At 37.6% G+C, this 15,642-nt stretch overlaps 1 protein-coding gene across 2 annotated transcripts in view; it reads right to left on the bottom strand.

Moving 5' to 3' along the window:
• The window catches only part of CETN3 (centrin 3), a 606,464-nt gene that overhangs the window by 32,821 nt on the left and 558,001 nt on the right, over positions 1-15,642 (bottom strand). For both annotated transcript variants that reach the window (XR_013995870.1, XM_081089054.1), the window contains one exon: positions 4,481-4,577. The gene's annotated coding sequence lies outside the window, so the exon portion shown is untranslated. The remainder of the gene's footprint in view (positions 1-4,480; positions 4,578-15,642) is intronic.

The following is a 15,642-nucleotide window of genomic DNA, read 5'->3' on the forward strand; positions in this document are numbered from 1 at the left end:
CTAATACCAGATAAATGTTCTCAGGTAAACCCTGAGAGCTTCAGTTCCACCATTTGAAAACAATGGGGTAAGAGTAGCTAATATTTAAGGAAGCTTCAGAAGTAAAATTTGATGCATTTGTACATTACTGGAAAAATAAATTTAAAAGAAATATAACTAGCTTCCTTACTCAGGACATTAAAAACCATTCTGGACAATATATGTCGGAGAACTTTTCTCTCAAGCAAAAGTCTCTATGAAGGTGTTTCAAAGCACATACTTCTTTTCTAAGGATGCTCTATCACGTTTATTACACCTGTGAAGAGTGAACCATTTCTCTTAGTAATCCTGATTTCTTGATATTCTGCTAGATATTTCTAAAAGCAGAATTATCATTTGAGGGAAAGTAAATAACAACCTTTTTCAGCAGGCCAGAGAAGCCACAATCATGCTAGGGTTTCTGATGACACAAACTTTTCCTAGACACTAAAGCAAGACATTGCTCCTAGCACGCTACCATCTGCTGCAGATATTTAAAAATTCTAAAGCACTAACAATGATGCAATTTGCTACATTTTGAGCTGCATTTTACAACTCTCTCTTTGCTGAATTACTATTGATGACATTAAAACCCTTTATAAATCAAGACAACACATTTGCTTGCTATTGCCACCAAAGAACTGTCAGCGACTCTTTTTCTCTACCTGCTACCTCCTTCATGGCCAGCAGTGTTTAAACCCGTTTAGAGGATGAGAAGCAGAACACCACATCATTTTCTCTGCTACCTATTGCTCACAAGAGAAAATGCCCAGGGGGGACACAATATTAACTTGAAGAAGGAATAAACTGAGAAACAAAGTGAGCAATTTATAATATTTTTTTTTCATTTTCTCATAGATAAAAAGCAGCATTTTCCAGATTTCTAGAAACAAAAGACCCAAAGTTTCTAAAAATAAGTTATACAACATAGGAGGATGAAGGAGCGGAAACATTTCTTCATGAGCACAGAGGTAAATCTTGGAGAAATACTCTGATCTACCTGAAAGAAGAAATACATGGAAAGAGTTAAGATTTAAATGTTTGATAAAGACTTAAAAGTTTTCTTTTTTCTCTTGAAAGTCAAGCAAGAAGATTGGTAGATTTTAACAACTCCAATTTAAAATTATTTTCAGCACGCGATAGTGTGAGATTTGGCTCTCTGCACATAAGCTCACTTAGAGGGGCAGAAAGAATAAAAATCACCAACAATTATGAAAGAAGGTTCAGCTCAACTCAACACCTGATGGACTGTGGTCAATGTTTCAAACTTCAGAAAATATTAGCAGCTGTTACTTTCTAAAAGTAACTGAGATATTCAAACATTTGCCCTGGAAAAATGACACCTGTCAGAAAAAATTATAGGATAAAATGTCTTTATTCATTTTAAAGAACATATTTTATATGTGATTTCATCTAACTGAAGATAATCATTTTTGGCATTTTTGGTTAGCTTATAGCCCTTTCTTTCTCTTAGTACTAGACTCTTAAAATATCTTCTTCTTATACTCAAATTCCTGATATTCCTATTACATTTCATTACTGAAATAATATTAACTGTTGATATACCTGTTATAAAACCAATAACTACAATAGTCCTGGATTAGTAGATACTGGCTTATTTATTAGACAAAATATATTTGAGTTTTGATGTTGATAATTTACAGATATTTGTCTAAATCCTCTTTTAATCTTTTATAAACAGAACATTATTTCAAAGAAAAGCTAAGATACATCAAAATAATTTGTTTTTTAAGTTTCTGGATAAGGAAGAATATACAATTTATATCACGTAATCTCCTTACTCCCAATGTTCTGTGTAAATGAGGAGAAAACAAGTGAATTCCCAAACACTGAGGGCTGAGTCATCACCCTTGGAAGTGGTCAACTGTCATCTTATGTTTATTGCTGAGCACTTAGTGAAAGCGAAAGAGAGGCAAGGCTGCAAGCAGGTGGCCAGGAAAGATGAGGATGAATCACTTGGGAAAAAGGCATAAACATAGTTTGTGACAACAGCAAGACATTTGAAAAAGAAAAGACATCCCTCAATGATTCACACAAGTCCTCACCCAGACAAGCTTCCTCTTCCCAGAGACCTTCTCCCTCATATAATAGCAATAAAAATAACAGCAATAATATGCACTGTGAATCTACTAAATGCTAGTTAGTAGACACTTTACATACATTATTTCTAAACAATAAATCAACCCTACAAAGTGGACGTTATTACTTGTACGTATAAATGAGAAGCTCAGATACCCAGGGTTGTCTATGTATCTAATACCAAGAAGGAGCTGAGCTGTGTACGTGGCTTACCTGTGCTTGACCTCAGATTGTCTAATAACAAAGCCCACCCCCTATTCAACATACTTTGCTGCTGCATCTTTGGTTACATATAAGGTTGTTTCTGGGGAGAATGGACTAATAAAAGGAGGACCCAAGAATTTAAACTTTAATCTTTAAAAATCAGTTACATATTATTCATCTACCAAGAAAATAAAGTGTGAAACAAGTACAACAGACACATGAAATATACAAGCAATACACAATTGGACTCACTGAATTAGAGATAGCTAAGTCAGATTACACCCTGTGGCACTTACTTGAAATATTATCACCTAAGGTATAGGATGATCTAAATGAATCGCCTCCCTCCCTTTTACTTTCCCACTCAGGCCAAGGTTGAACTGGTTTGTGTATCATAGTCCTGGGGGTAAGAATAAAGTTAAGTTAAAGAGAGTGAAACAAGACAGACCTTTCCATCCTCCCTAAAGTCTGTAAGTCTAATTTGTTAGCCCTGATCTGACTCTGACCATTCAGGAGAAGCAAGTCTCTGATCACTGGACTCTCTCTCCCTGGTCCTAATGTCCAGAAGAAAATACTTCTAGCTCCTCATACCTTGTCATATGTGATGCATTAAGAATAATACCCATGCAATCACTCTAGTTTCAAATGTGGTCCTGGACATTTTCATCAATATACAATTATAATTTTAAATGCTTTTAAAAGTTTCATTAAGCTATGATTTCCAGCTTATAATCAAAGAAGGCCAAATTTGGACTTCACGAAATATTTTCAATTATTTGGAAAATTCAAGAACTCCCTACAAACATTACCACAGAGTGACAATCCGAGGGAGAATCCTACAACTTAATAGAACAAAGGGTTTATAATTATAAGCAGAAAGACCCCTCTGTAAGCAGTACACGCTGAAATCTTGAAGGCAGCTTTCTCCACAAATAAATGCTTGAGAAACAGGAAAGGGATACCTTAAGTTAGAAAATCCTTTACCTTTCCATTCTGTTTTTATTTTAATCTTATCTTTCTTTGTAATTACACTGTAAACAGTTCACCAAGGAAACTTGTTAATATGCTGCAGATGGCCAGAGGATTGCATTTTATTCTTCAGCATCTTGGTCACTTAACTCATTAAAAGAAGTCCCAGCGTTACATTTAAGAAGACGGATTTACTTTCTAACTACTTTTCTATTGTTCACAAAAAAAGTATCATTTCTCAGTTATAACAAAGCACCAGTAACTTAACACCTGGATTCTCTTTTTGGCTTTTCTTGAATTGTATTTGAATGCATAAAACTTGTTTACTTTTAAATGTTTTAAGAATGTTTAAAAAAGGACACTGCTACCTCTCTGAGAAAATTGTATAAAGCTTAATGAATTAATATTTGCAAAATAATATGAATATCTTGAAGTTTCTTAGGACTTGTAAGTATTAAAACATTCAAAATAATATAGTGTTTCAATATCTACTTTTTAATATTTTGGATTTATTTAAAATTAATGTCCCACCCACCCCCCAAAAAATATTAGTGAAAACATAAAAGTAAGCTGAGAAACAGATTTCAGCATTGTCAGTGAGGCAGGTTTTGTATGCCTTGCCAATATCTTTGTAGGTTTCCTTGTTAATCATTTTACTTTATTATTTATTCCAGATATATTTCCATGAAGAGTTCTTAACTTGATGGAAATCTGATTTCTTGATCCACAATCAAATCTTACTATGGCCAGCTGCTATGTCTTCATAACTGTGAAAATATTACATCTTTTTGCAAGTTGGCTCTAATACGAGGAAGGTTACTAAACTAACCCAATTAAATTGAACATATCTGCAAGTTTAGATGATTATTGCTGTTGTCTGTGAGGGCTGGGATCCACAGTGATGGATTGCTGGCTACCCTAGTGAATTCTAAAGGGGGAAAATATCCCATCCTGGATTAGCTTGAATTGTCTTACATGAAGGTTTTATGATGCAAATTGGAGATATTGGACTTAGTAACAACCTACACTATCTGTTATATTCTCCTGTCTCATAGTCACAGGAAGCTTTCTTGAATATGACGCTCCATCCTCATTAATAAGCCCTGTGTTGTACATATTTGTCTGATATGGAGCTGCCATACCTTGTCACCAATTATAGACTCTGAAAAGACCCATCTCATTATAATACCTAAATTGCTTGTTCCTGAAGGTGATGCTTGGTGTGTCTCTTCTGCCTCTTGCCAACAGGAAAATCACCCTTGAAGTGAATAGATGTCAGTCAAAAGCTACAAAATAAAAGCAAAGAGAAATAATAAAAAACCTGCCGGAATATTTATCAGCTTATTGCACAGGAAAGATTATAGATCAGACAAGTAAAGTGCATGGCTAAAGAGACACTTTTGAACATTTTAATCACATGAAACATACCTGTCCATTATTTTGGGGCCCAGCAGATATTTTGAATGTGAATCACACGTGTGGACCAAAGTAGACTGTTTGGCATTCTGTCATTGTTGGATTAAGAAAAGGATGCAATGTTTGAAAACATTATTTCTCTGTTTCTCATGGCATCTCTAGGCAGTTAGGAAGCTGAGCATCATGCAAGAGAAATCTTACCCTTGGATGACATCACTCTGTATTGCAAACCTGGTACAGAGGAGGTTTCCAATAAATTGTGATTGATTAGTAAATTGAGATATCAATCAATGAATTGCTAGGATGACTGGGAAAAATGGGCATAGCAGAATACTCTTCTGCTAAAGGAAAACTAACACGTTAGGCTTGAGTGTACGCAAACCACATTTGAAATGCATTCAAAGAACATTCGTCCCCAGGTGCAATAAAGTTATATTTATTCTATTCCATTTCAAAAGCAAAACTTTTTTCACAAATTCCCCTTTTTAAGCAAATGTAGAGGAAAATGTTTATACTTTCTTTTTTTCCTCTGCTTTTGGAATGCATGGGTTTATTCACAGGCTAATCCAGTACAGACTCTCCGTGGTGGGAACTCTCCAAAGACACTGCCCACACCTCCCCAGCTACAGAGCTGAGTCAGCCAAGGGCAAGACGAAAAGGCTCTCAGAAACCCTCAGAAACTAGCATGTGGTTCCTAGCTTGGCCCCGGGAACAGAAATATTTTCTGGTCCTTTACAATATGTCTTAAAAGTTTTTGTAGATCCTGTGTGTCATTCAATATGCCATGCCTCATTTGGAAATAAAGTGTTCAGTACTGGCATCATCAGATTCCTCTTGATGAGAGGGTCAATAAATTAAGCTCATTCTTTTAACAAGTTCACTTAATCTAGCTAACTATACCTCAAATGCAGTAAGAACACACCATTTTCATAAAGTATGTATTTGTGTGGAAGCATGTATGTATGTGTGTGTGTGTGTGTGTGTGTGTGTACATACAAGCCTTCAGAAAAAATAACAGGTGAAAAAGGTGATTGGGTTAGATAGAGAGCATATGTATGTTGAAAATACACTTAGGAAAAGGCACTGTACAAGATATAACACACATCTCCAGTTTCAGATTTGGTATTACTGCTACCATTTCTTCATGGCAATTTGCAAATGTAATAATACATGATCTGAATCTGGGAGATGGAGAAAACTGCCTACTGTTCCTGCCGGGACAAATAAACAATGGAATTCTGGTATTCTCATTGAATTCAAGAGCCTTCCATTAGTTGGTGTTTAGAAGAATTTTCTCCTCCTTTCAGCAGATACAAGAACTGAGAACATTATTATTATCGATATCTTTATACTATTACTCTACAAAGTTCATTGTAAACAGTAAAGAACCAAATATATGGTCTTATGACTAACCCAGCTCCTCAAAGAGAAGTTGTGAAACATATAAACACACTTTGGAATTTAATTAAATACATGAATATTCTTTTTTCTATTCTACTACTTAGGCATTTTAAAAAGAAAATGTATAAATTTAAAACACATTTTAGACTGAAGTTGAAGTCATCTTTCCCCAGGTATCAAATAAACATAAAAGTATGAGTGCTGAACATGATAAGGGTGAAAATCTAAAGACATTTTATTTTTACTTAGTACAGGATATAAGAGTTCTTTCTTTAAAAAAATTTACTTTATCAGATTCTCATTATGGGGCTATTATTTAAGTAGGGGTACAGGGAAAAGATTTTTTCTTGAACACATTCTTTATCTGTGAGGCTGGTAGCAATATATTGCCAACTAAGAACACTTGCATGACTACTATACTAGTCTCTGTGAAAATCAGTTTTGAGATCTTAAGCAAAAGGAAATTTGTGACACCTTGTCTGAAAAAGAAAAAAAAAGCCAACTCAAAAATGAAAACAAGAAAAGGCACTAGACATGATCTCTTTTTCTAAATAAGAAAAAGAGAGAATAATATGAGGAACTGAGTTTACTTGTTCATGAATAAGGTGCCAAAGCATATCACTCTGGAATCAAAACTTACATTTGGGTTAGTGAAAAAGACAACCAGTGGTAATATGGTTTTCTGTCATCCTATGCAACCTTAATAATAAACTTGGGTGATGAAGATGAATGTGGAGACTCTCATTTCCTTTACTTTTCTTGAAACCACTTCTCTATATCTTGTCCCTTAGGTTCCTAGTTTATCCCTGGTCCTCCCTTAACAGAATATTAGCTATCATAGTACCTGTTTAATAGTCCCTCATGTTCCACTATGTGTTACCTTTTGTCTTTACCACTTTTCAGAGATGCATGCTTCCACTGTGGTGAATTTAAGTGTCTTCACTATAAAAGGATGCAGCTACTGATCTTTGCAAATCTTGATAATGAGATGTCTAATACTAAAAATGCCCAGAACCTTTGGTTATTTATGTTAATTTCATTTTCTACTTAGGTCTCAAAACTTGATCTACTTTATTTTCAAAATATAGGAATAAATTTTTAAATAGTTTGGTGTAGTACAGTAATTTTTACAAAAAAAATAGGTCATTTAAATGTGAAAACTCTTCAGGTTGTCATGTTTGGTTGTACCCCCATTTTGAGGATACCATGCAGATAGAAGACAATATAAAAGTCACCCCGTAAGTCCCTTCAGGTACAAATGGCACTTCTGTGCACTGCAGCCTTGGGTGACAGGATGAACAAGATGAAAGGAGCTTGTATTGGAAAGCCCCAAGATGTAGCACCCTCCTAGCATATCAAATAGGCCCAATGTTTTCTGCTATGCTATTATTATATGGAAAGCATTGTCAAATAAGGAATAATAATTATGTTGTATATGTATGCATTATTGTTACCAAAATAGTATGTTTCTGAAACTATATAAAATTTCTAAAGATCTAAAAAAAAAAGCAGACCCCTAAACATTTTTAATAACATAGTTATTGGGACCTATGGAAAGAATAACTGATATTTTTAGCATACTGATGATTATACTTCAATAGTAAGGAGAACTACAAACACAAGCATGTGGGTGTCTCCCTGGAATAGTGAATGATCATAAAGAACTACTCCTGAGAAGCTGTTTGCTCCAATCTGGGTGTTTCTATCTGTTTTAGACACTGAGTCATATCAGAGAAATGAAAACAGAGACATCTGCATTCTGCTCACACAGGTACAAACCAGCCCCGACTGCAAAGGCTGATAGCCATTTTAGCTCCCAGGAGTTTCATAAAGACAGTCTTCCTCACATGTAAACCACCACCAGTCTGAGTTTTTCACTCTTTGATTACATAATTGATAATGAGAGATTCAATTATTACATATAAAATAAAAAATATAACGTATTTGAAAAACCACTTTTCTTTTATTCTTTAACATTACTAAACAGAATTCAAACTAATTTCCCATCACTTTAATTTCTGTTTGTATATGTTCCTAATGGCCAAAGCATTAACAAAATGGAATAGCAGCTTTTAAGTCCCTATTCAGAACCATTTTTAATCGAGATGGTGACTCCTTGCTGAGAATTCAAAACCATCTTCCTTTTTTTTAAGAAAAATAAAATTCTTTCAAAGGGATATCACCTCTAAATATTTTCAATAATTCTGTGTAGATTACTTTGTAGTTGCTGCTCAATCAGACTTACTTATAAAGCAATAAGTACAAACAAGTTGTTTATTGTTTTTCTTAAAAAACTAGAGGCCTGGTGCAAGAAATTCATGCACAGGTAGGGCCCCTAGGCCTCGCCGGCAATCAGGGCTGATTGGGGCTTCTGGCTGCCAGCCGGGGCCTTCCTTCATTCCACGCCACCCCCTGGTGGTCAGCGCACCTCATAGCAAGTGATTGAATTCCTGGTCTCCCGGTTGAACTCCTGATGGGACACTTTGCATATTAGCCTTTTATATGCATAGATATACAAAGGAATTTAATTTCAAAATACAATGTACCTTAGTAATGATCATAATCTTTTTGAATCCTACAAAAAGATTATGATCTTAAAATTATTCTTTTCCTTTACTAGGTAAATAATGAAATTTCAAAATTATTTTACTATACATAGTATTCACCTAAACATTTGCTAAGACAAAATAAGAATTACTTAACTGATATGTTTCAGGATTTTTATCTTTTGACATGACTAGTAGTCTTTGGTAGCTTTCATTCTTTCTAGTATAAAAGATGATCCAAATTCACATTTTCTGTCAGAGATATGGAATCACCTATTTCTTTAAAGCATCTTGATTTATCTTAGTAAAAATGATATCACCAGATTATAATTTGGAGATAACAGATCATACTGAACTTGCTGTTATTTCTAGGCAAGACATATACTATATAAATAGCAAGACGTATACTATATAAACAGGGGTAAGATATATTATTTAAAGATATACTTTTCAAGTTCAAATTTGAACTTTGAATTCAAATGCAGGACAATGGGGAATTAATTTAACTTATTCTACATTATGATTATATTTGCTTACTTACACAAAGCATGATAGAACTAGAATCCTATTTAATACTAGTAAATGGCTAATATACAAATTGTCCCCTTGGGAGTTCAAGTGCTCCCTATGATGTGCACTGACCACTAGGAAGCAGCATGGAATGAAGGCAGGCCCTGGCCAGCAGCTGGCAGCGGGGGGAAGGAAGGCCCTGGCTGGCAGCCGGAAGGCCCTGATCAGCCCTTATCGCCAGCCAGGCCTAGGGACCCTACCTGTGCACGAATTTCATGCACCAGGCCTCCAGTGTTCCATAACTACTTATTTGTTTTATCTAACCATATAAGCCCCAAAGTACCAGTGAAATAATACTAATGCTATCACTCCAATATGATCACAGAAAATAGGATTTTTATTTTTTGCATATGGTATCAATATCCCACATTTACTATATTGAAATTAAAGTGATGAGAAATTAGTTTGAATTATGTTTAGTAATATTAAAGACTAAAAGAAAAGTTGTTTCTCAAATACAATGTTATGGTTTTTTTATTTTATACTAGTGGTCCAGTGTACAAAATGTGTGCACTGGCGGGGGGGGGGGGGCGTGTGGTACCCCTCAGCCTTTCCTGCACCCTCTCATAGCCCAGGACCCCTTGGGGGACGTCCGACTGCCGGCTTGTGGCTGGATGGCCTTCTGCTGCTGCACAGCCTGCTGCTTGAGCTTCAGCAGCTGCCAATGTGCGTGGGCGGGGCCATCAGTCTTCCATGTGAACACCATCGAGTGGGTGAGTCAAGCATGGCGGCAGGCTCACCCTGAGCTCCCTTTGCTTCCCCGAGTCACTGAGTTATTCAGACCGACTGCCTTCTACAGAGAACGGCACCGGGATCAAGCCTAAGCCAGCAGTCGAACATCCCTCTCACAGTCCGGGGCCCCTTGGGGGATGTAGCAGTGCGCCAAGTGGCAGGCAGCCAGGGCGGAGCCTGAATCAGGGCCGGGTGCCACGCCACTCATGCTCATCCCGGCCCGCTGAGCCTGCTGCTGCTGCTTGGTAGTGCTGCCCCGGAGTCAGGAGAGGCTCCCACTGTGGCAACTGCACTTACCAGCTGTGAGCCCGGCTTCTGGCTGAGCAGCACTCCTGCATTGAGCGTCTGCCCCCTGGTGGTCAGTGCACATCATAGCAACTGGTCGTTCTGGTCTTTCCACCATAACTATCACTTAGGCTTTTATTATACAGATACATATAGTCATTAATTGTCAAATACACCCCTTTTGACCTTTCTTTAGTCTTAATTCTACAACTATGTATTTTTTGCACACAACCAATCCTATATCTATGTCTTCATAGTTATTTTTTTAAAACATTTTAATTCAAAAAAAAAAATACTTGTAAAAATAATAGGTATTTAATTTAGAGATTGATCTGTGAACTTCACACTTCATAGTCACTGATTTTTATGGAGATTTTGTTTCCTAAACCTAGGCTGTATCTCAATATATGAAGGAATGTTTACAATTATAAAGGTTGTTATGCTGCCATCCAAACCCTGTGATTTTATACAATATCTACTAAAAACCCTGTGCTGTTGCCTTTGTGCTTTTAGAAATCTAAAAAAAAAAAAAAAAAAAGCCCCTGACATTTCAGCATTCACTGCCCTAGGTCACTCAGCAAGGTCAGTGGTGGCATGACCCTCAGCTAGGGTTTAGCTTGGCAGATCTGTTCACTCTCTCTCTCTGGGAGGGAGCTAAATAACACAATTCTCTTTGGGGAGAAATGCATTTCCATGGTCTCATCCTGTCTCTTTCAGAGCCCCTGGGCCTGAGATTCTTTGCAGTGTGCCTCATGTTTGACACACCCTCCTCTGATCCTGCCAGAGCCTCCCAAGGACAGACTGTGCTCTATTAGTTGTGGACGGGCCCCATTGTTGGCTCCAAGTCTCAGCCCACTTGAATTTTAATAAAGATTCATAGGCAGTTGTTATGAAACAAACACCATAATGACACCCAGACAGGCTGTAGAATTATTTTTAGGCAGATGATGTGTGTGGCCCATGCCTCGGGCCCACCAAATGATAATAATAGTAACACTCTGCAGTAAGTAACGGGAACATATTTCAGAAAAACTGCGTAAATCATAAAATGTTTCCTGCCATCCTCCGCCTCCTGCCCACCTTCCTCGCCACACCATCGGAGTCACAGGGCTCACTACAGAGTACCTGGCAGGATCCAAGTGACAATCTAAAGAAAAAGGAATCTTTCATTTTGTTTGTGTTCACTATTAAAAAAGAAAAAGAAGGATGGCAATACACATGTCCTATAAACTGTCCAAGCTTTACATAGTTTTAAAAAATAAGCCCAGATTTTTTTTTGTCTTTTTAAAACAGGGTCAGAAAGTAATTCTTCTATATTTGACGTCTTCCTTCAGATATAGAAATGGACGTGTAGCAGCAGCATGGGACCCGAATGAGTGCACTTCAGAAAAGAGCGATCTGTCAAGCTGGAAACATTTGGCGGGAAGGGGCCACTCTTGGAAACTTAACAAGCGTTACTATGATAAGCAGCATAAAGAAGTCCTTTAAGAAGAGTTTTGTGTTAGGCTATTGATAAATTTAGATTACCAACACGGCTTCCAAGTCTTAGAAGTTAGAGAGCCCAAACTTTGGTTTCATCTAGTAGTTAAAGAAGCTAATTCATTTAAGCTCCCTATTTGCTCTTCCATGCACTGTTGAGAACTGCAAGGTTGGCTAAATATAGAAACCATTTAAAGAAATCTTATTAAAAATCCCACTTCCTAAAATTGAACCTTAAGTGAACTCCAGCATGAGAGAAAACCAGCAAAATGAGACGAATATTTAGTGCAAGACATTCTAGAGCAGGTCAGAGTAAAAAGACTTGAGATAGGAAACATTTAATTTGCTACATTTCCTCAAAATTTGTAAAAAGACACAATTACAACTCAGAGAGGACAGGTGGTGTAACAGACTCAGGGACAACTGGGTCAGAGTCCTGCCTCAGCCCCCCGTGGATGCCTCACCTCAGGTGACTTTTCTCTTCTCTCCCCGGTTTTTCTAGCTATTGAAAACAGCAAGCAAATAAGGAGCAAAACAGTGGTTGTTGCTGTTTTTTTCCTATGTAGAAACTAAAAGAGAAAAACAACAAAGGGAACTATAAAACTATTTCATCTAAAATTTTGTTTCTTTAACAAGATTGTATTAATGTCAGTTTACTCTATTTCAAATCCTCAATTTTGTTTCCTTTCCTATCATCTCTATTTTCATTCCTAAGTATTCCTAATTATAATCCATGCTTGAATTCTTTGTATTTTTCTTTGATTCCTAGTTATTTTATGTTTATCTCTGTTTAATTTTCTATCCATGCCCAGCTATTCTCACAGTATCAGATTTTCCTTCTCTTTGTATCACTTAAAGGCTCATACTTCTAATTTTCTCTCAGAAGTTATAACTGAGTGATATCCTGAGAAATGTACAAATTTAAGTTTTATCAGACCCTTCGGAGTAATGGAGAGAGTTATTGTATTTGTTGCATCCTCTAACTCTGGCTGCTGATCCTGATTCCCAACAACCTTCAGGGCTGTTATATTTTATTATGATCCAGATCACACTCACTCCTATACTCTAGAACTTTAGAGTTCTCTGCAAATTGCTCTACTGTGTCTTATAGGATCTTTTTAAATATTAAACTGCTATATATTGAAGCTTTAGAATTGGGGAAATTACTTCAATATTATAGGAATGATAGGAAAATATTGATGAACTCTAAACATCTGCAATTATTTTGACAAAGTCAATTGGCATTCACTCTATAAAAAGTTCACACCAATGCCTATGTCCCAACACATATTAATTATATTCTAAGAGATCCTTTGTTGGTACAAGATTTCCTCCAATTCTAAGACAAGACAACATTTCGGTGTTCAGTGGTATCCTCTATTTTTTATACTGAAGAACAAAGGAAAAATACCTCACTATTATTAGCTTTACAAAAATATATAAACTCTGAATAGAAATAGAAACAAGTAAATTAAATCATGAAAATGGTCAACAAATTAAAAATAATTAACAGACAAAATTCTCTGGCTAGCAACTAGTTTCAATTAAATGGGTAAAGATACAAATTCTATTGCCAACCATGTTCTTGCTTTGGCCCACTTTACTTGAAAATTCACCTGTTTAATATTTTTAATAGCACTCATTTGCACTATATTTTGGGTTTTGAAGATAGTTTGGTCTTTCTCACAAGACTTTGAGGCTTTTGAGAAGGGAGATTATGTTTTCTTTAATTCTGTATCTCTGAGTACCTAGTCTAGTGACTAGATACAGCCGTGGGCAAACTACGGCCCGCAGGCCGGATCTGGCCCGTTTGAAATGAATAAAACTAAAAAAAAAAAAAAGACCGTACCCTTTTATGTAATGGTGTTTACTTTGAATTTATATTAGTTCACACAAACACTCCATCCATGCTTCTGTTCCGGCCCTCCGGTCCAGTTTAAGAACCCATTGTGGCCCTCGAGTCAAAAAGTTTGACCACCCCTGGACTAGAAAGTAGTAGTATAGATACTAAATAACAACTGTGAGAGGTCCTACAATGTACCATGAATTATGCTGAATGTTATATCAGTTGCTCCTTGTTGCAACCTTACAAGTATTAATATCCCCATTTTTAATAAGAAAAATTAAGTTTCATGGAGGTTAATTGGCCCACCCAAGTTCACATGACGTACAACATTTTAAATCAGATTTGTTCCCAAAGCTCAAATATCATCACTAAATAATGAGCAGAGATAGTGATTTTTTTTTTATTAAATAAAGCAATAAATGCGTGCATGTGTAAACACTGGCATGAATACCTATAAATGCATCCTCATATATATCCATGTAATTTTATTATCCTTTCTTCTTTATACATTAGAGGCCCTGTGCATGAAAATTCATGTACTGGAGAGGGGGTCCCTTAGCCCGGCCTGCCCACTCTCACAGTCCGGGAGCCCTCAGGGGTGGGAGGTGACCCGGTGGTCAGGGGAAGGCGACACCCCCATCACACCTCTGCTGCTGCCACTGCCGGCAGCGCAAGCCTCAGCCAGCCCTGGTTACCTGAGTCTCGGGAGGCCCTGTGCGGCTGGGGGGATGAGGGGACTAGGGGACTCTGGAGGCAGGTGCGCTGCAAGGCCGGGCCCGCCTGCTGCCCCAGTGGGGCTGAGGGGACTGGGTGCTGCCATCTTGTGGCTGTCAGCACCGCCATCTTTGAGAGTGGGGAAGTTAACTAGCATATTCCCTCCTTATTGGCTGTGGGCGCCGCCATCTTTGAGGTTGTGGTGGTCAATTAGCATATTCTCTCCTTATTGGCTGTGGGTGCCACCAGCTTTGTGATGTGTGAGGGTCAATTAGCATATTCCCTCTTTATTAGATAGGATAATTTTCAAACTATGTATAAAGAATTTAAGTTTGAGACAAGGGGAGAAATTAGACTCCTCTTTTTCTGGCTTTAAAAAGAATTATTATACACTCAATAAGAACCAAAGTTTACCAAGGGGTATAGGTGGTTGCAGATGAGAAGACAAAATATCTTTGGCCCATATCCTATATAATAAAAGGGCAATATGCAAAGTGACCCAGAATGACCAGTTGCTATGACACACACTGACCACCAGGTGCAGATGCTCAACACAGGAGCTGTCCCCTGGTGGTCAGTGAGCTCCCACAGGGGGAGCTCCGCTCAGCCAGAAGCCGGGCTCATGGCTGCAAGCGCAGCGGCGATGGTGGGAGCCTCTCCTACCTCCTTGGCAGAGCTAAGGATGTCCAACTGTGGCTTAGGCCTGCTCCCTGAGCCACAATTGGACATCCCCCAAAAACTCCTGGGCTGCCAGAGGGATGTCTGACTGCCAGCTTAGGCCCAATACCCTGGGAAGCGGGCCTAAGCCAGCAGGTGGACATCCCCCGAGGGGTCCCAGACTGCAAGAGGGCATAGGCCTGGCTGAGGGACCCTCCCCCCGCCCCCCCCCCCACAAGTGCACAAATTTTCATACACTGGGACTCTAGTTCCATTTATAAAGGTTCAAGGGAAGGGGAAAAAATCAATAATGATACATTGATTTTAGACACGATTTGGGAAAGGGAGTTTCAGGTTAGGTGTTTCTGAGACCTTGGGATGGAGAAGACATTGATTGGCATGAGAAACACATCCTCAGACAAATTTTTTCCAGTTAACATTAAAATCTAAGTCCAAGACTGAGTCTCACTGAGGCAACAATTTCTTTTAGGAGATGAAATAAATTGTCTGAACATAAAATACTATCATCTCTTGTGAAAAGGAATGACAGTTTTACCCAAGACACTTGAAAAATATCCCCTTCCATTCTAAACACCTTCATCCAAAGAGATTGCTCTACAACTTTTATGGTTAATTGAAAAAGCACATCTAGCAGTTTTAGGAAGACAATGCTCACATGCTTTTTGACTGTAGTCTTCCTTGTTA

The sequence above is a fragment of the Myotis nattereri genome, assembly GCF_964212035.1.
Source record: "Myotis nattereri genome assembly, chromosome: 4".
NCBI lineage: Eukaryota > Metazoa > Chordata > Mammalia > Chiroptera > Vespertilionidae > Myotis > Myotis nattereri.